The sequence below is a fragment of the Cryptomeria japonica genome, chromosome 2 (assembly GCF_030272615.1).
Source record: "Cryptomeria japonica chromosome 2, Sugi_1.0, whole genome shotgun sequence".
Taxonomy (NCBI): Eukaryota; Viridiplantae; Streptophyta; class Pinopsida; order Cupressales; family Cupressaceae; genus Cryptomeria; species Cryptomeria japonica.
This window is the reverse complement of record NC_081406.1, coordinates 107056095-107082037: the sequence shown is the minus strand read 5'-3', so window position 1 is coordinate 107082037 and position 25943 is coordinate 107056095. Positions and strand designations below refer to the sequence as shown.

Here is a 25943-nt window from a genome sequence, read left to right as displayed (position 1 = left end):
CAGAAATAGGGGAAGGGTAGCAATGGTGGACATAGCTAACTTCGCGCACATAGAACTCTCAAACCGTACGTCGGATTTCAATTTATTTTTTTGGTTGTCTCCGTATACGACTTAACAGCTTATAACTAAGGATTCAACTTCTGGGTAGTGACGATGCATGTTGTGGAAATCGTTATGTGCCGAAAGGTCAAAAAGTGGTCATTTCAAAGTGTCTACCCATACATGAACTCCTTTGCGCCAATAGTAGATAGCTCATAATTTCCATTAGTATTTGACAAATGCCCCAGTAGTTTTGCCCAAATGTCCAGTAGTGGTGCACAAATGAGCTAATAAAGGGCAAAAAAGTTGAAAAATTATCCACTATTGGTACATGTGATATTCACTACTGGTGCACTATTGGTACATTTTTTGGGCTCCTTTACAATCTCCTACTGGGGGGGGGGGGTTGGGTTTACAAAAAGGTGTCCACTATTAGAACTATGTCCACTATTGATAACCCTCCCTTAGGGAAAAATAAGAAGATTGCACACCATTCATAGCACAATGGAGGTCGTCCAGCTCAAATAAAAACGCCTTTCACGCGACCAAAAAATCCATTGTTTGATAATGTCATTTTCAAGCAAGTTGGGATCGTTCATAAATAGGATTGAACTCAACGTCAGAAAGGAAGAAAACATTGCCAAATCGAACAGTGAGAAACATTTGGATTGTCTTGCACGTCTTTTCAATGTTTTGAACCCTTGATCTACAAATTGAGCTCATTTCACCCATCATGTCAAGGACCTGTTTATGCCAGTTACAGTCTATATCGGATGCACCGTCCAAGTTAAATTCAAAAATGTTAAAACATACAATGATTACATTGAAAGTATTAAAGACTGAAAATTGACTTCGAAAAATCATGAAAACTTTACTGTGATGAATGAAATAGATGCAAAGCACTGGTATCACATATAGAGATACAATCACAGAAAAAAAAAATTAAAAAAATCACTGCATACCTCCACCATTGACATGACTTCGATGATGTTCTACCATGATTTCTTAGAGCCCACCATCTCCATAAGTTTCGCTTCATTCAGATAATCCTCTCGCAGTTTTGGTTGACAATTTTTATTGAAGAGGCCATGTAAAAGTGGGAGAAATAAGTGAAATATTGTTTCGCTGGGGGCTTTGTAATATGAAACTGAAAGTCCCATCTGTTTACGGTAGTATAAAAATGTTATTTTAATTGTCATTTCACGTTTGTCAAGGTTTAGTCCAAAACACGATAAAAAGCTATTATGAAGATTCTTTCCTTGTCCATCCAAGTTATTGAAGACTGATTTAGCAGTACAGCCAACATTAAATTACAATACAGTCATGTACAACAAGCGAGCTAGTACATACTTCTGCAAACTTTCACGTACAGCTAACGAGCCAGGAAAATCAACGAACAAAAGTTATTCAATCGTCTTGCATTGCTTGTAAATAATTCTGAGCCATTAATTTTAAAAACCAGCCTGTCCATTTCATATAAGAGACGACTTCGGTCTAATTATCATGCTAAAGGCGTCTCGTACTATGGAATGCCCAAGCTAACTTTTGCAAATCTATGGTTGATAATTTCTCTTAGGCGTGCAAGACAATTGAAACGTCTGCAGCCGTTAGATTTTTTTGGAATTATTTTTACTTGTTTTTGTATGAAAGGGTTTCGCCTCCAACCGAAGCCCACAGTCATATTTTCTCTCGATGTAATCAATGCCTCCCGTATTGTTTGAACTGCGTGTTAATGTGTGGTTGCCATTATGTCGTTCCGTATCACCTACACTGCCAACACTCCTTGCTTCGTTCCTCGTTCAATTATATAATATAAATTATACTTTCTATCAGAAATGGTCATGCAGTTTGAATCCCTTTAAATGGTCATGCAGTTTGAATCCCTTTAATATAAATGATATAATATTGTATTCTTCCAAAAGAGGAAGAAATATAATTATTAATACCTGTCGATAGGCAGGTTACTAATGCATCTAAGTAAATCTAACAAAATATTTATAGGAATACAAATTCTGACATCTTTGTACACGTTAAATGGAATAATATTGTGGGTGCATAAAAATTTAATGATCTCAATGAATACACATTTAATGTGTATTGGATTCTCGAGCTTCTCATTATCGACCCAACTGTATTTGTTCAATCTGTCTCTCCTTTCCATACTTGTTCAAGCAACATACTTCTCAGTGCAGTTATCCAAACCTAGATTCTCCAACCTCAAGCTGCAGACTTCTCAAACAATTTTAGGGTAATATTGTTTGTTAATTTTGGTGAGCTATTCTTTCAATTCTCTTGATTTTTTTATTTATTGTTGTCCATACTTTGTTCATTAATTTAGGCATTCTTTTCTTTCTGTGAGTTTTTTTTACTGGGTATTAAAATTTCTTATATCCTGTTTTAAAAATCTTATTTCTTGATTTTTTTTTATGATTAAATTTCATAACCGTTGCATAGATACGCCAAATATGAATGAGATTTTCACCCTACATTGTGTGATGCTTTTTAATTTCAAAAGTATTTAGTTGAACATAGGTTCTATGATGCTTTTTAATTTCAAAAGTGTTTAGTTGAAAAGAGGTTTTCTTAGCCAATTTATATAAACATTGGTAAATTTTCCATTTCAAATGAGGAAGGTAGCAGACAGACAAAGCATAGTGGCTGAAATCCTATGAGAGATCAATCTGCTTGCAGAAGAAATAAATTATTTGTTTGCATACCTATTGGCTAATAGGAATAACAATAGTTCCAAAAATCAATTTTTTTGGTTTTATTTCTAAAATATCAATAGAATTTCCAAACTTTAGAAATATATCATCTTGATGGTAAGTATTATATTTATTGTGGGCAGTTGGAAATTTGTACAAAATCTTGCTTTGTTCAGTACATAACCCCAAATTTGCGAGAATTTGTTCTACCAAAATCTGGATTAAAGATCTTTAGCCATTTAATGCCATTGAATGCGGACTTCAAATTTCATTTTTCAATTCTTTTAACATTACAGATATCTTATTTCCATCGCCTCTTTCATCTCTTTTGGATTCCATTGAATGTATGTTTATTCTCTTGTTGGACAAAGAATGCTAGGATTCCGTCAAGTCGATCATGATCTAGAGAAATAGTCGCGAAGACGTGATAGTAGTTTCAACTTGCTAATACACACTCTGGTAAGAATTGTTTGTCTGAAAAAAAAATGTTTAGTTTAAACAGATATTATATTTTATGTTTATGACAACCACACTCTTTCTTAGCAGAAAAAAAAAAATTAGAAAACTTTGAATCACATGGCCGAAGCCATAGGTTTTCATTTAATATGAAAAAAGGAGATAAAATATTGCAAAGCTTGGCCTAACTTAGGGCATCAAAAATAAAAATCAATTATATGCATGCAAGTAGAACATATATTGTTTCCATTAAGTTAAACACCAACAATTACAATTAATAGATGCAGAAGTACCTTCCATTTCATTTTTTCCTTTTACTGATCTTTCATTTCTTCCTTTCACTGATCTTCGTCTATCTTTTGAAGCTGTCAATCGCCTGTTATGAACCACAGGTTACATGGGGATATATATATATGCAGATGTGTAAAGCTGAATTGAGAGATTTCTTTGAGGTGGACTCTTGCATGTCTAGACTTTTCACATGGCCAGAAGTGGAAACAACTTCATCTGACACGTAAAAGAAATCAATAGATATTTGTGGGTATTAAAATTAAATGCTACGGTAAGTTTTGTTGTTGGTTGTAAATATATTAGATACAGTTTATTGTAGAGGTGTAGAAAATTAAAAAAGGGATAAAACTATTACGTAATTTATAAGAAATTTATTTTATTGTTTTGTTCACATCAAAACCTGCGCTATATTACTTGAGTACTTTCTTGATTTTGAAAATGTCGATTATGATTACATCTAAAAATAATGATTTTTTAAAAAAAAAATATTAAAAAGGTTGAATTCTATTATTTGAATCATTTATTATTTTAGTATTTTTTTAAAAATTATTTCTTCATGTTTGGAGGATTCACTATTTTTTAGAAATATTTTGTTCTTATTGCTATTAAAACTAATATTTAAATATTAAATTCTTGCAAAATTTCATTTACAAATATTTTGAGTTGAGTTGGCCATGCTCCAGGTATGTGTATGCTCCATGATTGTACCAATTTGTTTTAAATAAAGTTTGCTAATTATAATAAATATATTATTAAACTAAATAATTTTTTTCCAATTTGATAATTTTTTTATTTATTTTAAGTTAATTTTCATTTGGAAAGTGGTTTTTTAAGAAATAAGATGTTTTTTTAGATGTTAAATTATCAGAAAAATTTAAAAAAATAATAATGAGAAAAGGAAATAAAGAATCTTAAAAAATCAAAATTATATAAATAGACACATATTTTTAAAAATATATAATTTTTAATATATAAAAAAAATTATTATATACTTATTATTTATCATATACATATAATTACATTATAATATAAATTTCAGTCAAATTATAACTTCTTTTTTCACATTTTATATTTACATGTAAAAAATTAGTTGATAGGTTTATAAAAATATATTAAATATTAAAATTTTGTTTTCTTTTGTTTTAAAAAAAATGTATTGAATAAAATAGAATGTGTTAAAACAGTTAGATACATGAATATGTTTTATTTTAAGTTTTATTGATTAGGATGAGGATTTACATCATTATTTTTTAACTTTTTAAATGAAGAACCTAATAAATGATTACACTATTCTATACTGGAGGTAATTTGGATTCCATTGTTGAAAGATGACATTCAATAAGACACAACATTAAGTATCAAGAAATGCCTTCTTGCCCAAGCAGTATCCAAATTTTGTGCATTTGTGAAGCTCCAGGCTGGCAAGGGAACTTCCCACATGCACCTATCCATTGGAGAAGCGATTACTACCAGTGTTCCTGTATACTCTTCGTGGAGCTAGATCTACAAAAAAATCAACAAAAAATATGCACAGCATACACACTGTAAATATTATAGCTGATTTTTTAATGGTTGCTATCAAGGAATGCAAGTATTGTTTTAGATATTTTAAAGTTGATGGATTTTTTAGATTTCTACATGCAACATTAGCATTTTGTTTACTTTGCATACAATATTGTTTCATATATGTACACACTTACACATTCTAATGATTATTCCAGGGTATAAAATGTATGCTAATCCATTGTGGGATGGAACCAAGGCATGCGTATCTCCTCTATTTTTACTGCCATTGACATATATTGGTTTGCAAAATATGTGGCTGCCCACTTGTGTACAATTTTTTTATTGGTATTAAATTTAATTTAGATCTACTCTTCATTAGCTTTTTATTTTTTATCGAATGTAAAATAAATTATTGTAAAAAGTTGCATAATTAAAATTTAACAAATATTTTATACGATTGTCCTTGCTATTGTTATAGCTTGTGGGTTATCATGTTTACTTTCTCAATATAAAAAAAGTTATCATTATGATATTTCACAAGTAAATATTTTCTATTTCATTTTTTATTTGTAGACTTAAATTTTAACCTTTTTTTAGGAAAAAAATGCTTATTCTAATGTGAGATTCAAGTCTATCTCTCCCTCTCCTCATCTCTATATTATTTAAATCAATTAATTTTGTGAGATATTTTTCCACTCTTACACCCTCTATCTCTTTGTCCCTATCTCTCCACCCTTTCTATCTATATCTCATTCTCTCTATATCCATATCTCTCTACCTCTACATCCCTATATCTCTCTTTCCCTACCCCTCTCTATATCTCTATATCTCTATAGCTCCCCTTATCTCTCCCTCTCTCTACCCATATCTCTCTAACTCTATATCCCTATCTTTTTTCCTATCTATATCTCTATATTGCCCTCTATCACTCTCGCTATCCATATATTTCTCTACCTCTATATCCATATTTCCCTAATTTTCTTTCTATATCTCTATCTCTTTACGTATCCCTTTATATAGATTTCTATAATGTCCCCACTCTCTCTATTTCCATATATCTTTATCTCTCCATCTTTTTTATCTCTATCTATCTCCCCTTATTTATCTCTCCATCCATATTTTTCCATCTCTACTTCTCTATGTCTTTCTATCTCTCTATCTCCCTCTACCCCTCTCTATATCTCCTTCTATCTCTATCTATCTATCACTCTATCTCACCATCTATATCTCTATCTTTTTGTCTCTCTCTTCCTCTTTGTCTCTCTATCTCTTCCTATCTATCTCCCTATCTCTTTCTATCTTCATCTCTCCCTCTACCTCTCTCTATTTCTCTATCTATTTCTTTCCCTCTATCTTCTTCTCTCCCCTTATATCTCTAAATATGTATGGCCTCTCTCTATCCATCCATCTCTCCCTCTCTTTATCCATCTATCTCTCTCTGTCTCTCCATATTCCTTCTTCCATCTCTCTCTATCTCTATTTAAATGATCTACCAATTGACCTCGTGTACTACACAATTATATACAAAAACAATTACCTAACTTTTTCCTAATTGACCTTCCACACCTCATCAGGGTACCCATTGCACGCTAAGGTGCAATTTATTATTGTTTATAACTGAACATTGAATATGAGATTGTCCTTGTTTATGAAGAATTTCGCGTGCGGGAGCTTTCACATCAGTTTTTCTATTTTGTAATCAAAAAATAGAATTGACATTATATATTTATGGAGTTCCATTAAGAGATTTATCGATTGGCGTGCCAACATTATATATCATTATGAAATTTGTCCTTACACTTTATTTGCCTTCGCTTGTTACTATGTCCTGATGATGTGTCTATAGATATGAATCTCAATTCACATTTAAAAGTTTCGTGTATAATTAGCTATAGTTATGACATCTACGGAAACTGAATCTGAGGAAATCCTGCTGATGATGTGATTTTATGTTCTAGTACGAAAATATCCTTATAGTTGGCTTGTCTGGTACGTGAAGGCTATCAGCGCTTTATTATCTCAATTCTAATTCATTAAGTGAGACTGAGTATGCCAGTTTGACGTATTTCCCTCCGTTCCCGAATAGGACTCAATCGACAAGAAACGGCACTCAATAGCAGAGGAGTTTTTACAAATCATCCAACTAGCTGCATATATAGAAAGTGTGAGAAGGCAAATGGAAGGGAAGGGAATAGAGAAAGCCATCGGCATTGACCTGGGAACAACTTATAGCTGTGTTGGAGTATGGCAGGTTGACAAAGTTGAAATCATTGTTAATGACCAAGGTAACAGAACTACTCCTTCTATGGTTGCTTTCACAACCAATGAGAGATTTGTGGGAGAAGCTGCCAAGTTTCAAATTTCTACTAATCCTCTGAACACTGTCTTTGATGTGAAAAGACTTATTGGGAGGCGATTTACTGATTCTTCTGTACAGACCGACATGAAGCTGTGGCCTTTCAATGTTGTATCGCAGAAAAATGACAAGCCAATGGTTGAAGTGAGTTACAAGGATGAGAAGAAGCTGTTTGCGCCAGAGGAAATCTCATCCATGGTCTTAATGAAAATGAAAACTACAGCTGAACGGTATCTAGACACTGAGGTAAAAAATGCAGTGATTACGGTGCCTGCCTACTTCAGTGACTCCCAAAGGAAGATGACTAAAGACGCTGGCCGAATTGCTGGTCTAAATGTTATGCGGATCATCAATGAGCCGACCGCTGCAGCCATGGCTTATGGCTTTGGTAGAGCTAAAGAAGAGAAGAAACACATTCTGGTGTTTGACCTTGGTGGAGGTACATTCGATGTTTCTGTCGTTCTAGTTCAGAGAGGCAAATTTGAGGTTAAAGCCGTTGGAGGAGAGGCGCATTTGGGAGGTGAAGATTTTGACAATAGGATGCTCGCCTACTGTGCCAAAAAGTTCAACAAGAAATACAAAACAGATTTATGTGCCAGTGCAAAAGCTCTTCGGCGACTGCGCTCAGAATGCGAGAGGGCAAAGAGAAGTTTGTCTTCAGTATTAGAGACTATAATTGATATCGACAGTCTATACGAAGGACATGACTTTTCCTTGAAGATCAGGAGAGCAAAGTTTGAAGAGCTCAACATTGATTTATTTGAGAAGTGCATGGAAGTTGTGAAGAAATGCGTGGAAGATGCCAAGCTAAGAGTCAAATTGATGATATTGTGTTAGTTGGGGGTTCCTCACGTATAACAAAGGTGCAGGAAATGGCTCGAGATTTCTTCCATGGAAAGGAGCTCTCCAGAGCTGTAAATCCTGATGAAGCGGTAGCCTATGGTGCTGCGCTTCAGGCAGCTTTGCTTAACAAGGAGGACGTTGACATTGTCATGGTGGATGTCACACCTTTGAGTCTTGGAATTGCCCTGGTAGGCGATGTGATGGATGTAGTTGTTCCGCGAAATACTCCACTTCCCACTCGCAAGGAGACATCCATCACCACGTCATTAGACGATCAGATAGCTGTGAGTTTTCCGATTCACGAAGGTGAAAGAGCTTTGGCTACAGACAACAATCTACTCGGAGAATTTGTATTGACGGGCATCCCCCCTGGCCCAGCCAGAGTGCTGAGGATTAAAGTTTGCTTTGAAGTGGACGCAGATGGAATTGTAAACGTTTCAGCCCACGACGAGGGAAGCGGAGCAAGCAACAATATTACTATTACTAATGAGGGTGAGAGACTGAGCATTGAAGAGATTGATAAAATGATAGCTGACGCAGAAACATTTCGCAAGGAGGACGAAGAAGCGAGGGAAAAGCGTGTTGCCAAAAATGTTCTGGAATGTAATATTTGGAACATGAAAAAGAGGGCAATGAAGGCAAAGAGTGAAGGTTCTATGGAGGGTGACGTGGCAGAAGATCTTATATCAGCGATCACTGCCATTGAGGAATGGTTAGACGAAAACGACTCTGCGACTGTTGTTGAACTGCAAGACAAATCGAGAGAATTGGAGTTGAAATGTCCGAGTTTGTTTTCCTCTTAGTGGTTTAAGTTTACTGTCCGAGTTTGTTTTCCTCCTAGTGGTTTAAGTTTTTACTAAACAGAGGAATGAATGTAACAGAAGTCATGACAAAAGAAATTATAGAACTATTTTGTTTTTTTGAAGTAAAAGTGACCAGGTTTTGATATTAAAGATCTTTATAAATCAGGATTATATGTTTGTAGCAACTACTTTGTCTTGAATATGCAAATATATGTCTATCACAAACACTGTCACATTCATATGGTTGTTTTATCTCAACTTTTCACACCATATATGTTATACGTACCTTATATATATATATATTATTAGTTGTTTCGTGTGATGAACTATGGAAAATTTTATTGAGAAATAAATTTATTAAAGGGAAATGGCGAGGTGTTAATTGGTTAAATAAAATTCTATTCATTTTTAGATTCAGATTAAGACCACTTTCTCTTTTCTATTGGTTTACAAGATATGATAAAAATATATATATTAAATTGGAAAAACTTCATTATATTGTAGTTTTAATTTTATTTCCTCTTTTTTAATGAAACATGCAAATTCAACTTAAAGGAAAATCACCAGTCATCATGTTTCCTAGACAATTTTATCATTTAAAAAAAAAAGCACTAAATGATACAAAGATTTATGAGATTATTCTTCCATGCAATGGATCAACAATGAAGGATTTCAATTGAGTAATAATTAGAAATAAATTGTTACTTTTGGACAAGCTCGAATGCTTCCTAATTTGGCTGTTAAATTATGTACTCTAATGGCTCCAAATTCCTTAAAAAATTGGTATTGGCTATATATTCATCATTTCTCATTCTTTTCCTTAAAGATAAATATTTGTTCTTTTGCTCCCTACTTTGAACTTAATTTGTTTATTATTTAATAAACACAAAGGATATAAGAAACATTTCACTATACATCTAAATTTTGTTTTTCTTAATATTTGACTTGAATGATAAATTGTTATCCAATAAAAATATAGGATTGGATGTATTCATTCATATGAATTATCTCTACATATCATATTATTTTGTATTCATAACTAAAATGTGAATTATAATGTACAACTTTAAATAATCTTGAAATGTAAGAATATAACTTGTAAATAAGGTATTGAATAAATAATTGTGTGTTAAGAATTATATGACAGAACATGTACACACACATGTACCCACATGCACATGTATGTGTATGGGTCTGTGTGCGCCCACACACTTATAAATAAACTATTGAAAAAAAAATTATGTTAAGAATCATTTAATGGAACATAGATACACGCCCACACAAAAGGTTATCAATTTTGAAGAAACACACACACACATAAATAAGGTGTTCAATAAATAATTTTATGTTAAGAATCATTTCATGGAACACAAACACAAACCCACACAAAAGATTGTCAATTGTGAGGAAACACACACACATACACACTCACTTGTAAATAAAATGTTGAATACACAATTTAATATTAATAATAATTTGATGGAACACAAACACACGCACAAGAGACAATCAATTGTGATGAAACACACATACACATACATAACTTGTAAATAAGGTGTTGAATAAATAATTTTGTGTTAAGAATAATTTGATGGAACTTGTGGAGAATAATCGTTTTTTCTCATTTTAAACATAAAATATCTATTTAATTATTTCAGCTAGGAAATTTCTCCTCACCCAATAAAAAATGAAAATTATTGGCCTTGAAAAATACATAGAATATATATTTTGTTAGAGAGATTAGGTTTCCACAATCCATAATAATTCATATATTCTGCTTTTAGATTCATGTGTAGAACTTTTTTGCATCAACATTTCAAATCACACTCTGTGATTCATAGTGTATCACTATAGATTAATATGTTTTGTTTCTATAGTGTATTAGTTTTTTCTCAAACTTGTTGTCTTTTTATTTTGAGCCTATCATTATATTTTTGGTTTATTAATTTTTCACTTACTTCTAGTCCTCTTTTTTCTCCTTGTTTTGTTTTTGTGAACTTCCCCTCTCTTCCCCATACCCATTTATTTTTTGTCTGCCTTAGTCTATTATAACTTACCATTTTTCTTTCTTCTTATACAATCTATCATTTTGATAATAACAAAATGAAGATCATCACTAACCACACATAAAAAACGTATTTAATTTTTACTTTCACAATGTATCATTGATCAAAACATTTTTATGTTGAAACTTTGAATAAGAGCGATTTCTCATTTAAATTGTTTGGCCGCAACTACACCTGAAAGCCTTAAAGCAACTATGAAAGGATAAACTGACACTTGAGGCCCATAGCTTCCTTTTTCGGTAGCAGTGTTGCCAATGGTAAACTCACTTTTATTCCTCGAGGAAATCATTTCCCACCTCCCCATGCACAATTCTCAGTGTGGATTGCACAAGATTTGAAAATACTTGAAATTACTAGATCTATATGTTGTTTGAGATCTGTTTCTTTTGCCAACTTAAGTTGTATTGGCTTTCTATTATTTATTGGTTGGCATAGTTTGGTTTGCCACACTTGTGTGATTGTGGATGAGCTGCTATTTGTGTTTGATGTATCTTTCAGTAGCATCCCTTTGTTAGTTCGAGATTCGTGAAAAATTCAAGGGTTTAAAGTCCCTTCAAAACTTGTTGTACGGGGGTTTTGGTCCCCTCAAAACCTCTTTATCCTAATAAAAAACAAATCACTTGGTCACCAACATTTAACAAATATTTATTTTAAAAAACTCAAAATTAACTAATCAATCTATAAAGGCTCTATAAGTTAATAGATCATTTTCTCATCAATATTCAATTATTATTTGTTCTAAGAAGCTAGTTGACTCAACTTCAATTATACTAATAATAATTGTGCCTATGCAAATCAAACTTGGAACCTACTTCAACCGTCACAACTCTAATCTTCATCAACCCAATAAAATTATGATACACATGGATTAAAAAATCATTCTTTAACTATCATTTGGCCTATCCTTGAATTGATATGCCTTAACTTATCTATCCATTTCCCACGAGTGCTACCATTGCAATACCCTAAATAATTATGATACATATGGATTAAATAAGTCTATCAATTTTTAACTATTATTTTGCCTATCCTTGAACTCATATGCCATAGTTTATTTATTCACTACCCAACAAATACTATTATTACAATACTCTAAAGACAAGTACTTGCCACTACATGGCATTTGTTCCTTTCTACGCTTAATTTTCATGCAGATGATAAAATTAACTAAAAATAAATCATTACATTTTCTATTAGAATAATGTTTCTTAGATTTCTCCTTAATACTCAAATAATATAGATAATATTTTATTTCAATTCTTAGTGTAGTTATATAAGTTGCTAGCTTTTATATACTACATAGAGGTATCCATTTTATATTTCAATATAGAAATTCTTTCAATTCTTATAAATAAATATAATTCCATTAATTTTTTAAAATAATGTGAAAATTGTTAATTAAATCATATATATATATAGTCAAACTAAAGAATATTCAAAATTCATTCTTTGATATAATGTAGATTTGTATTTTGAAGGTTAAATAGTATTTTATTATCTTAAAATAATATTTATTTATTTATCTAAATATATAAGCATTACTTATCTTAAAACTATGATTAGAATATATATTTTTCAAAAAATATAGATAAAATATATAAAAAGATATTATTTTGAAAGCACATTAATTATATATATATATATATATATATATATATATATATATATATATATATATATATATATATATATATATATATATATATGCTTAGAGAAATAGATACTTAGAGAAAAATATATTTGAAAATATTTTAGATTATATTTTAATAGATAAATATATTAATTTACTTTTCATTTAAATTTGTATAAACCGCCTAGAAATGGAAGTTTTTAAACTAAAATAATCACCATTGGATTATTATTATGCCGAAGTTGTCTCTTTCTATGAAATGGACTAGCTAAAGTTTACAAATCAATGGTCAAAGTTGATGGAGAGACATGCAAAACGATTGCACCATCTACAACCGTTGGATCATTTCCGTCCTCACCGTTTTTCTTGCATTTATTCTTCACAGTTTTGCCCGTCATTCTCATGATTTTTCTGGTACGAGCTCACTTCATATTTTAACGGGCTTTATTTCTTTGTTTTAATTGACTTTCATCGAAAGAGAACTATCCACGTGTACTCCACAAAACCCGATGCAATTTCTATTTAAACAAAGTAATGATTCGATTAGAGATTGACAGATGGGACAAAATCTGCACAACGTACAAAGATCCATGTATATTTATTTTCATTGCCTACAGGTTAGGTATTTTTTTAATTAAAAATCTAATATTGTTTTTTATTTTCATATTTTAAAACTTAGTTATTTATTTATTTTATTAATTATAAACAGTTATTAATTAAATGTTTCAAAAAAATAAATTAATTTTTAACAATTATAATATATAAGCAATAAATTATATGTTTATTTTATTTTTTTTTATTATATTATAATATATTAATAATTGATTAATAAATTATTAATATATATTATATGAAAATATAAATAATATTATTATTATTTTAATTTTTTAGATTAATTTATTTATTTTATAAATTTATTATTCATTATTAATTTATTTTAAATTATTTTTTATTTAATATTTATATTCTATATATTTAAAATTTTGCATTTAGTTTTTATTATAATTTTTAATTAATTTTGAATTATATTTTTTTACGAAATTACAAATAATAATTAAAATTAATTAAAATTAATTTTTACTTAGTCGACTTGCTCACAGGTTTGGATTCAGCACTGCCGCAGCTTGGGCCTGTGGGCGCCTGAACCCCAAAGTAAAGTACGAAGAGCGTGGTTCAAACTGGTATATCTATTCTCCATCGGTTGCTAACTAACTAAGTGGGACCAACACCAAGCAACATAAACCAAAGCAAGCCCGGGGAGTATAAACTAAACTTGTCTGTTCTGTGTTGTAAACAATTCATATAATATTATTAATATTTTAATTTTAATAAATTAAAAAATATATACTTTTTAATTTAATTATTTATCAACTTAATATATAATTAATACATAATATATTTTTTAATATAATACAAATTAAATTATGTTATTATATATTATATTATATAATGTAAATTATTAAAATTGTTTCTAAAGTAATATTAGAATTTTGATATCTCCATTGATTCAAATAACTCCTCTTGAAACTATTGGGTTCCACACAATGATTTTCAACTCAAGTTTAATCACTAGTCACCTTTAGACATAATAGCTCTTGTATTAATAACATTATAGTTATATTTATTAATAGATATTATATTCTACAATTATTATATAATATAATATATATTAATAAATATATCCCTCTATCTATATCTCACCCTATCTCCCTCTCCCTCACTCTCTCTATATATTGGCCTACCTCTCCCTCTCCCTCACTCTCTCTATATATTGGCCTACCTCTCCCTCTCCCCCCCTCTCTCTACATATTGGACTATATATTCACCATCTTGCTCTCTCTTCCTCTCTACCTATCTCTCTCTCCATCTCCCTCTTCTTCTCTTTCCCTTCTCTACCTAGATCTCTCTCCCTTTCTTTCCCTCCTCTCTCTATCTCCCCCTTTATCTCTCCACATCTCTCCTTCCCTTGCTCCCTTCCTATCTCCCTATTTTTTTTCTCTATCTCTTCCTTTCTTTCTCTTCCCATATATCTCTATCTTTCCTTGTATATCTCTTCCTCTCTTTATCTCCCTAAATTGATCTCTCCCTTTCCCTGTCCCTCCCTCTCTCTTTATATATTTGTCCACATCTACTCTTTGTCTCTATCTTTGTCTCTCTCCCTCCCTCATTGCCACTCTCAATATCTTCTTATTTTCCTTATATCTTATCTATCTCTATCTCCCCTCTCTCTCTCCCTCTATCTCTCTCTTCCTCTTTATCTCCCCCTTATTATCACCCTATATTTATCTCTCCTGCTACCTCTCTTTATATATATATATATATATATATATATATATATATATATATATATATATATATATATATATATATATATATATATTTCTCTCCCACTTTTTATCTCCCTCTATCTTCATTTCAACCCTATCTTCATCTTTTCCCCTCTATCTCTAAACATGTCTCCCTCTCTATATCGATCAATCAATCTCTCTCTCCCTCTCCCTATACCTTTGTATCTTTATCTCTTTGCCTTTCTATCTCTATCTCTATCTCTCCATATGTCTTCTTCCATTTATCCATTTCTCTACCCCTATGTATCTCTCCCTCTCTGTACCTCTATATATCATTTTGCATCTCTATCTTTATCTTTCTATTTTTACCTCTATCATTCTTTACATCTCTCTCATAGTATATTTAACTCTACCATATCTATCTACCCCTCTCTCTCTTTATCTCTCTCATCTACATATCCCTTTCCTTATCCATCTTCATATCCATATGCATCTCATTCTATATCTCTACCTCCTTACCCCTCTCTCTCACTCTTCGACTCCCTTTATCTCTCTGTCTTGCTACCCCTATATCTCCCCCTCTCTCCCTCTCTTCCTATTGCAAATATAACATGACCCTGTTGGTATTGAAACCTAATTATCTTCTCGATTCAAAGGTTTTATTTCAATCATGTTTAGATACTTGTAAATGGATTCAGAGTCTATTCAAATCTATCACTTCTTCATCGAGCCCTATGGTGCACAAACAACAACATTTTCTAAATGACCTACCAATTGACCTTATGTACTACACAAATCTATGTTGCTAATAGAGCAAAAAATTTCCTAATTGACCTTCCAAATCTATTCCGCGTACCCATTGCACACCAAGGTGCAATTGCTAGGTAGTTATATTTACTATTGTTTATAACTGGGCATTCCTTGTTTATGAAGAATTTCGCGTGTGGGAGCTTTCACATCAGTTTTTGTATTTTGTAATCAAAAAATAGAATTGACGGTACCTACCTATATATTTATGGAGTTCCATTAAGAGATTTATATCATTATGAAATTTGTACTTACACTTTATTTGCCTTCGCTTGTTACTATGTCCTGATGACGTGTCTATAGATATGACATTTAAAAGTTTCATGTATAATTAACTATAGTTATGACATCTACGGAAACTGAATGTGAGGAAATCCTGCTGATGATGTGATTTTATGTTCGAGTACCAAGATATCCTCATAGTTGGCTTGTCTGGTACGTGCAGGCTATCAGCGCTTTATTATCTCAATTCTAATTCATTAAGTGAGACTGAGTTGCAAGTTTTAGTTTGACGTAATCCTTGAGTAGCAGAGGAGTTTTTGCAAATCATCCAACTTTTAAATAATAAAATGATAGCTGAAGGCAAAGAGTTGAAGGCAAAGAGTGAAGGTTCTGTGGAGGGTGATTTGAATACGCAAATATAATGTCTATCACAAACACCGTCACATCCATATGGTTATTTTATCTCAATTTTTCAAACCAAACCATATATGTTATACCTTATATAGTTATATGTATATATTTTTGGTGTTTAAATGGATCATTAGTTGTTATGTTGTTTTATCTCAACTTTTCACATCATATACGTTATAACTTACATAGATTATTAGTTGCTATGTGTGACGAATTATGAAAATTTTTATTGAGACATAAATTTATTATCATTATTGTTAAAAGGAAATGGTAAGGTGTTAATTAGTTAAATAAAATTTTCTTCATTTTTTAAATTTAGATGAAAACCTCTTTCTTTCTTTTTTTATTTGTTTACAAGATATGATAAAAAAATATATTATTTTTTAAAAATTGGAAAGACTTCGTTATATTGCAGTTTTAATTTTATTTCTTTTTTTTTTAATGAAACATGCAAATTCAATTTCAAGAAAAATCACTAGTCATCATGTTTCCTAGATGGTTTTATTCTTCTCATTGTGATAAATATTTGTTCTTTTCCTCCATACTTTGAACTTGTTTACTATTTAACTAGCACTTGCACCTAGGTAAGGTACAATGCGTAACGCCAATAGCAGAGAAAACTTTAGTGGCGAATAATTGCTAATTGGAAAATATTTTGTCTTGGGCATTTCAAAAATGGCAAATAAGTTGGACTAATCTAGGTGGTCAGATCGCCTTGATTTTATACATTTTCGGTCAAATGCATTTCAATTTGCCTTCATTTTTATTATTTTTTTGTAACGATTTAAATATTTTGCCAATAGAGTCTGCATTATCACAACGGTCTATTTAATATTTCTGTCTGAGTTTTCAAAAGTGTGCTTCAACGTACTGACGTAATTCACCAATAGCCATCAATAGTTCAATTTGCATGAGGACCCAATTCGCTTGGCATTTTTCAGGAAGAGTGTCTTAATTCTCCCAAATATTCACTAATACCATTAATCGTTCAATGTTGCAGGAGGATTGATTTCGTCAATTTTATTATGTCCTTCCCAATGGACGGTCCATAATAGCCTAGTAAATTACAACGTATATGTTTTGTCGATGTTTCATTCATCCAATGTTTCCATAAGATGTGTTAGAATTAAGTGAGATTCGCCAAATTTCTGGTATACCATTTAAAATTCCCGCAATATTTGCCAAATATGGATTGGTATAAGATTGTATGAAAGATCAAATTTTTATTTACACAATTTGGTTAGTTTGGACTCTCGGAGCTCTCAATTCGGATCAACGGCCACATTACAGATAGGAACAACCATTGTTCCATTGTCGTCTATTAGTGCTCTGTGCTACACTCTGAGAATCTAAAGGTAAGTGATCATTTCTTTGAAGTGTTATAATACTATTCATCTCGATCTGTTAGCAACTTTTAGATCATTCTTATTGAGTAGGGAGACCTCAGACATCTAGATTCTAAGCCCTATGGGCAATGAATCACATAGTCTATTATTGCTTCTTAAACAAGTAAATAGTTTTTTGCACTTGCATCCTTTTTTCCGTCGGAGATGTCAAATAGGAAGAAGGGTAAGACTCCAGAATGTAGTGAAGGCCAAGAGAGGCCAGCAAAACACAGAACCCTAAATTCGTACTTTAGCAATGTTTGTGGTAAAAAAGATGATCATGAAGGTACATCGTCACAACTACCACATTCACAACTTACATCGAATATTGAAGAAGGTGGCAAATGCGATATCTCAGATGACAAAGAAGAAGAAGATTTGGTAGATACCCGGGGTAGCGGGAATGTGATAATAGACATGGTTGGCAATGTCGTAGATAATGATGATGGAAGAAAGGGGAAAAGAAAATCCAAATAAAAAACGAGTCAGGAGTGGGATATGGCGAGGCTTTTTCAAATTGATTGGGTGTCAAAATATTTATTCATTGAACTAGTGGAGAATCCAAACAAAGGTGACCCTCCAATAGAATGTAGGTGTAATATTTGTAGTTAAAAATATAAAAAAAGGATAAGAGGTTGCAGCTGAAGCTTGACACCATTGAAAAGCATATCGACAAAGCTTATTAAAAGCGAATCATAGATAGAATTGAAAAATGAGTGATAAGATGGAAAACAAAGGAGCAATGTCAGCATGTTAAGTGTGCCAAGGAATATGATGCACATTTGAAAAGACAAGCAAATCTCGCTAAATCTGGAGGTTTTCTTGAAGTTGTTTTTGGAAAGGCAATGTCAGTCGCACAACTGGGAAAAATTGTTCAGTTAAGTATTGTTTTTCATATTTTGACAAGAGGGCATCCTATAACAGACTACCCAAAAATTAGTACTTTATTATCCTTTTTGGGAGTTCCAAACTTTCCTATCAGCCATTGGTTAGTAAACAATCGTTGGGAATGGGCAAGTTGTCTTGCTAAGGTTGAAAAACAAGATATAAAGGAAAGAATTAGAGAGTCAAACTTTATTGCATTGTCTTTGGATGAAGTTATGACAATAGATAATATGTCTTGGGTATGTATGCATGTTTACACCGTAAGGAATCATGTCCGCCAACCTCATCTACAATGTGTTTCTAAATTGAAGGAGAGTATGACATCGAAAACTCTATTTCAACTAGCTAAGAATTCATTAATTGAATATGGAGGTATGGATGACTTGACAATTAGAAAAAAATTGATATGTGTAGGAGCGGATGGAGCTTCAGTAATGCAAGGTCATAAAAATGGTCTTTGCATAAAGCTACAAACTTCTTGTTTTCCCTACATGAGTGACATTCACTACATGGCCCATAGAATAAATCTAGCTTTTAAAATTGTAAGCAAGTATCCTATAGTAACAAATGTTGAAGATTTAAGCAGAGAGCTCTACTCATAATTTTGTCGAAGTCCCAAATGATTTTTGGAATTTTAAAATTTTATCGATGGAATAACCAATGGGGACAAACTTTTGAAGGATGTCGATACTAGATGGATCTCCTTGCGTGGTCCAGTGTATCGATTTTATTCAGAATATCAATCCTTGATTGGAGTAATGTACGAACATCGCCACATAGTAGACAAAGCTCCTGACCTGCTTCGTAGGTTATGTGATATAGAGACAATCCTAACTTTAGCAGGTCTTCTTCCCATGCTAGAGGAAATGAACCATCTTGTGAAAAAATCTCAAGAGAGAGATATGTATATTGTTGAATATTCTAAGCTACGTAAAATGACATGCATGACCCTTGATAATCTCTGTCAATCAGAACAAAAATTTGTACATTTAAAATTTGTTAAATGGTAGACAGTGGCAGATTTGAACAATCCTAACAATTTTTTTCAGTTTAATGCAAATGGGGAGTTATGTGTCAATGTACATGGATTTGAGATACCAATGCACCACCTTTCCATTATCACGGAACAAGGAAAACACTCTAAGAAGCAAGAAATAAGTGTCACAAGGGAATGTTTCAGCAAGATTTTTGATTCTGTGATTGCTAGTTTGAAGAAAATCGCATCTTTTGTTTCCTCAGAAATTAGAAAATGATTCCCTCATGATGATTTTCTTGAAGCCATGTCTATTGTGTTTCCTCAATATTGGGAACTCAATAATCCAACTAATTTTTGTTGTAGGATAAGGACTTTGATAAACCATTTTTGCAAACCTATAGAAATCAATGGACAAACTATAGAAGGAATTTTAAATGAAACAATTCTTAGAGAGAAATCAAATCGGTTTGCATTAACTATAAGGCATCATTTTGATGAATTGAAAAAAGCGGAGAACCCCTTGGAAGAGAGATTAGTAACAAAGGTTTGGACAAAGATAAGTCCGAGCATACAATTGGCTAATTCATTATCAGAGTATCTCAAACTTATTGATTTATGTCAAAACATGATATTGGGTTTGGTGGAGGATGAGAGAGTTTTAAGTACTTTGAGGTTGTTAAAATTAAAGTTAAGGAACAAACTAGACAAGATTCTGGAAAATAGCTTGCGATTGTATACATCGAGGTATAATGTCTGAAGTTTTCCTTATGAAAGGGCACTAGGAATTTGGAAGTCCAAAACTGAAAGAAGAGGGTGGGGCAACACTTCAAACCAAGGTGGGACAACTGACAATGACCGAATGAATGCCAGTGGCAGTGAAACATGTACTACTAGTTTTGAGATGCGCTCAAGCAAAGGAATGCAAATTGAAGAAAACACGAATAATAATCAAGGAAGCTCTTGATTTGATGATCAGGATGATGAGATGATCTAGCAAATTTAAGAGATTTAGTGCTAGCAGTTACAAGGTATTTATTAAACTTTTGGTTTCATATTGCATAATGTATTACATCTATCACATTACAAAATCCTAATTGTGCTTGATGATATTTTATGTTTCTATCAATGTCATTTAATTTTGATATGCAATTGCATTTTTCAAATTTCTATTTACAAGTTAATAAATTAACGTACTACTCTTTTTTAGTGTTACAAGTTAATTTCTAACCTACGTGCTACATCCCCCTGCCCATGCGACCTCCTGTGGACCCTATGCGCTAGGTTTACCTGATGCACTACCTTTTTACCCCGAAGCGCTACCCTATGTCCATCATGTGCTAACCTAAGGCCATGCACTAACCTAAAAATTTCATGCGCTACCCTAAATATTTTCGGACACTACCCTATGCGCTACGGAATTTTTCGTATGCGCTAAACTAAGACTCCTATGTGCTAAAACATGACAACCGCATTTCAAAAATTAAAAACTGACCAAAAATGATCAAATTAAAAATAAAAAAGGGGTCAAAAGGGTTGACTTACCGGTGGTCCATACGCGACAGGCCTTCGATACCTCCGAACGCGCTCAAATCGATGCATAGAATAAGGAATAGGCATTTTGTCTTCTCTCCAAAAGTCCCTTTCTCCAAAGTCAACAAGCACAAATGAGACAAAACAATGCACTTTTTCCCTTTTATAGGGTAAAATAAAATTAGGGTTAGAGGAGTGAGCATGACATTTGCTCGCGATCTCCCTCATACCCTTGCACACATCAATTATCAGGAGATGAATCAAATAAAACATTCCACCTAGCCAAAATTTTGCACCACAAATGTAATTATCAAAACAAATCAAATTTTCCAAAAAAAAAAAATTGATTCATCTCCCGAGGGGGCATTATCACCATCATTCATCAAATTTGGGGCATCACACATCAAATCTGGGGCACGACATGAAAATCCATAAAAACAACATTGATCATAAAATCGCAATGACACATCATTTTCTTTGAAATAACATGTGCACACACATCACTTCAAAGAGGGACAAAATGTAGACGTATAAAAATGACCATATTCCTAAATGAATATCTTATGTTCATTTCTCTATTTAAATTAAATCCAATTTAATTAAATTACCCGTATTCCTCTATTTAATTAAGTAAATTACTCAATTAAATTAACTATACCTTTTAATAGAATAAATTCATTTTATTCAATTAAAGCCCCTATCCACTTTTTTAATTCAAATAGTTATCCTAAATTGAATAAATCTAATTTATTTAATTGCAACCAAATTAAATTCATTTTATTCAATTAAATCCTATTATCCCTTCATCCACTTGCAAAATCCTACATCTCCCACTTGCATCCTAACCCTCTTCCTAATTTCTTCTAGAATCCATCTAATCCTAATCAATTAACCCCAAACCCATTCATTATCCCCTTTCCCTAAATTTGAGGAGGTCACTTCTCAAAATTGGAGTAAAGTCTTCTAAAAGCATTAAAGCCTTTATCCATTCAACAAGTTAACTTGTTGAATACCCCCAAATTTGGAAGGACTCTTACAAATTTGTCCCCAAAGTCTTCATAACCATTAATGGTTAACTCAACCCTTTAGCATGGTTAAAGAATTTCCATAAACTCAACCTCCATGTAACCCAAGGGTCTCATCAAGCATTTATTGCTTTGACCATAGTTATCCTTAATCCTTTGCACAAGAATTTATCCTTTGGATAAAAGCTTTATCCAATGGGTAATCTTAACTTAACCTTAACCCTTAACTCTCAGGGTAACCATGAGGTCTTCTCAAGCATTTAATGCTTCTTACATCTCCTCTCAACCAACCTTATGTTGACAATTGTCACCATTTCATTGGTGACAATTGCAAACATGGATTCCCAACTTTCAAACTCAACCCTTGATTAAATCTTTCAATCCTGGCCATCCATTGCCCCATTTTTGCTATAAATAGAGCTCTCATTCCTCCATTTTAAAAATATCCAAGTCTTTAGCATCACACTTATACTAAAATCCATCCAAGCTTTAATATATCATTTTGTGCTCATCATTTAGCCTCTCTTTTAAATAGGAATTAATCTAAATATGCATGTTTAGAGTATTTTCCTTATCATCTAGATTAATCATAGACTAATATAGCATGCTAGGATAGTCTTGTTACTAATCTTGTCATCTTATAAACTAGTTTATGGCATTTATAGGATCATGCATAGCTTAGGATGCATTTCATCTTAAAATCAAACAAATCATCCCTCGTTCTTGCATTTTTCATCCCTAAACCACTTTGCTCAGTGATCTGAGAGCAAAGACATTGGTTTGAGGGACCTTGTGAGATAGGGAACCATGGAACCAACCTTGGGAAGCTGAGCCATACTTCATGACTCCATAGCTTACACCAAGAAGTCTTGTGGGTGTGTGAGCAAGGCTCTCTAGGACTCCATTTTTCACATTTCAAGTTCTATCGACCCGCTTTTCCCGCATACAGGTTGCATTAGTATTTATTTATTTGATAATTTTGATTCAACATTTAAATATAAAAAAAGTGTAGTGTTGCCTTAGTAATTATATCATGATCATGGAGACAGTTAATTGCTTTAGTATGAAAAAATATGATTAATATTTTATATCGACCATAGCATTAGATGAATTTTCCCAATTATAACTTACTACTTGTTCTCTACATAGAGTCCCTTTGAATAGAGTAAGAAATTTTAATCTTCTACTTGTGAAGAAGTTGAAACCCATTAAAACTCCACAATACAGTGTAGACATATGAACCTCAACCAAAAAATCCTCAATTTCATTGATTCATATAAGATTCTAGATAACAATCGTGGTTTTTTTGTATATTATTCACCCTTGGTGAACTAGTATATCTGCTTCTATTGGACTTTTTTATTATATGTAGAGGTTGAAGAAGGAGAGGGAAAAACAAGGCCTTGATTATCCTCTTATAGAAAAATTGAGGATGCAACAAGCTTTGGGCCTTTTACAATATCAAAATTTAAAAATTAAGGAAAAGAGAGGAAAAATGATCAAAAGTGATCAAATCAAAACTAGAAGAAACATAGAAAAGAGATAATAAAGGATTAGAAGTCTTCAAATCCATATTATTTGAGGTCATGAAGAGCCTTGAGATGCTGCTGATAGTTGTCATCTTCAATTTTTGGCCCGATCACCTCTATTCTGGTCATACCATTGTTGAACCTTGAGATTACATCCATGTAAGATTCTAATATCTTAATGAACAGTGTATCATCTAACGTTATATCTAGAAACATCTGATCCTAAATTGTTTTGATATTAGTCTTCTAATCTGCTTTGGATCTCAAAACCTTTTCTTCTTCTGTTCTGTGTCTTTCTTTGTCAAACAGATTAGGCATGAGGCTGGCAACTAAACAATAAAAGCCTTTGCGTTCAACACTAATTTTATGTGTATACATCATGTGAATAATAAAGAGTTTCTTTAACATCTCAAACCTAGTTTTAAAACTTTCAATCATGTCATATATGAAACTTGGGAGAGGCTTAATCAATGAAATATTCAACACTGCAATTGTCTCAAGCTCATATGAGATAATGAGCAGACCATGAAATGTTGCCATCTTAAATGTTCTTGAGAAAACCTCAGCAATTCCTTTTGATCATCCCATGCTGCATCAACATGGTCCAAAATTTCATTGATCTTTGATTCCAACTGTGATTTTGTCATGTATATCTTTATTCTTCTCTCCATTTGCAAAGCATCCATCTTTAGCGCATCCCTTTCATTTCTCAAACTCATTATCTCCAATATAGCTTGAGCCAAATCATTCCATAATCCTATATGCTCATTAGATGTATGCTCAATCTTTCCTAGAGGTGTGTATGTTGGTCCTGCTCTCAACTGTTCTTCCAGAGCAGTCACCTTCTCTCTCAAATTGTGACCTGTTTGTTTGTCTTCAAAGCCACCTTATGAGAAATTTTTTTCACATTTATATTGAGGCATGTTGCCTCTATAATGTAAGTGTTAGCCACTCTTTTGACTAACCGACCCCCAAATAATTGATCAACTTCACAGCTCATACTAGGCCTTTTTGTGACTCTATGAAGACACTAAATAACTAGTTGATTAAGATGATCATCAAATTGTGCTCCTGAAAGTACCTCCTCTCTTTGCACTGGATCCATTGATTCTAGATATATGTCATGCCTCCTTCTTAATTCATCAAAAACAATACTAGAAGAGATGTCCCATCCTTCCAAAAGGAGTACCTTTCTCCTCTTTACAATCTGCCTTCCTATCTCTGGGGTCATAGCAGAAAATTATTCCTTTGCAGCTATTAGGACCTCATCTTTCATTCTCAATCTTTCTTCATTCCCCAAATTATCAAATTTAATACCTCTTCTCTTTTCCATTTCATGTGTCAAATTTCTTATAACAAAATGCTTTAATAATTCCCTGGTATTTATGAAATCATCATCGCTCATGAATTGTTCACAAGCATTCAATCTCACATATTCACTTAGATCTCCCCCAAGTTTAAAAGCATCAAGGACCCACTCCTTAGGAGGATTTTGAATGGTAAGCCATGTCCTTGTATCAAATTTGTGAGGACGTAAGGACCCATCCCCTTGGAATTTAAAACCTTAATATGATTGGAAAGGAAATTGTCTTCTCGGAGACAATATATGCAAGGGAGTGACAACCCTAGGACTCTCTGGGACTTCAAAAACATAACCACTCAAAGATGGTGCACTCATGGGCCTCTTCATGGCAGCTTCTACAAGCAATCTTTGTGAGGGGTCTGAAGGGTGTGATGATTATGGATCAAGAGTAGATGTGGATGGAGGTTCTTGAGGGCTCATGGGAGTGGAAGTAGGGACAATAGGAGAGCCAATTGCCTGAGGAGATACTGGCCTTTCCTCCTCTACTACCTGCACTGGGGGTATAATATCCAAGCGGGGTCTCTCATGAGGTAGGGGAATTCTATCAACATCTATATAAGTAGCAAAAATTTCTCTCATCCTTGCTTCTAGGATTAGTTGCATCTCCTATGCTGGAGAGTAAGAATTGTCCTCCTTATTTCTTCTATTTTCCTCATTGGATTTTATACCACCTTTCCTTTCTTTTCAATACTTCCTCATAGTTTTATGCATTCCTTATGAGGTCTTCATCATCTTCCTCATCCCATTGATGTTGTAGTGTTTGAGCCTTCTCAAGCTTCTTGTCAAACCATTCAAAGTCATAAAGCTTATATCTAGCTCGAGAAGTC

General features: G+C 32.6%; 1 pseudogene; it reads left to right on the top strand.

The window, feature by feature from the left end:
• The first annotated feature begins 7173 nt into the window (after nt 1–7173).
• LOC131054275 (heat shock 70 kDa protein 3-like) lies at nt 7174–8999 on the top strand (annotated as a pseudogene).
• The last annotated feature ends 16944 nt before the right edge of the window (nt 9000–25943 follow it).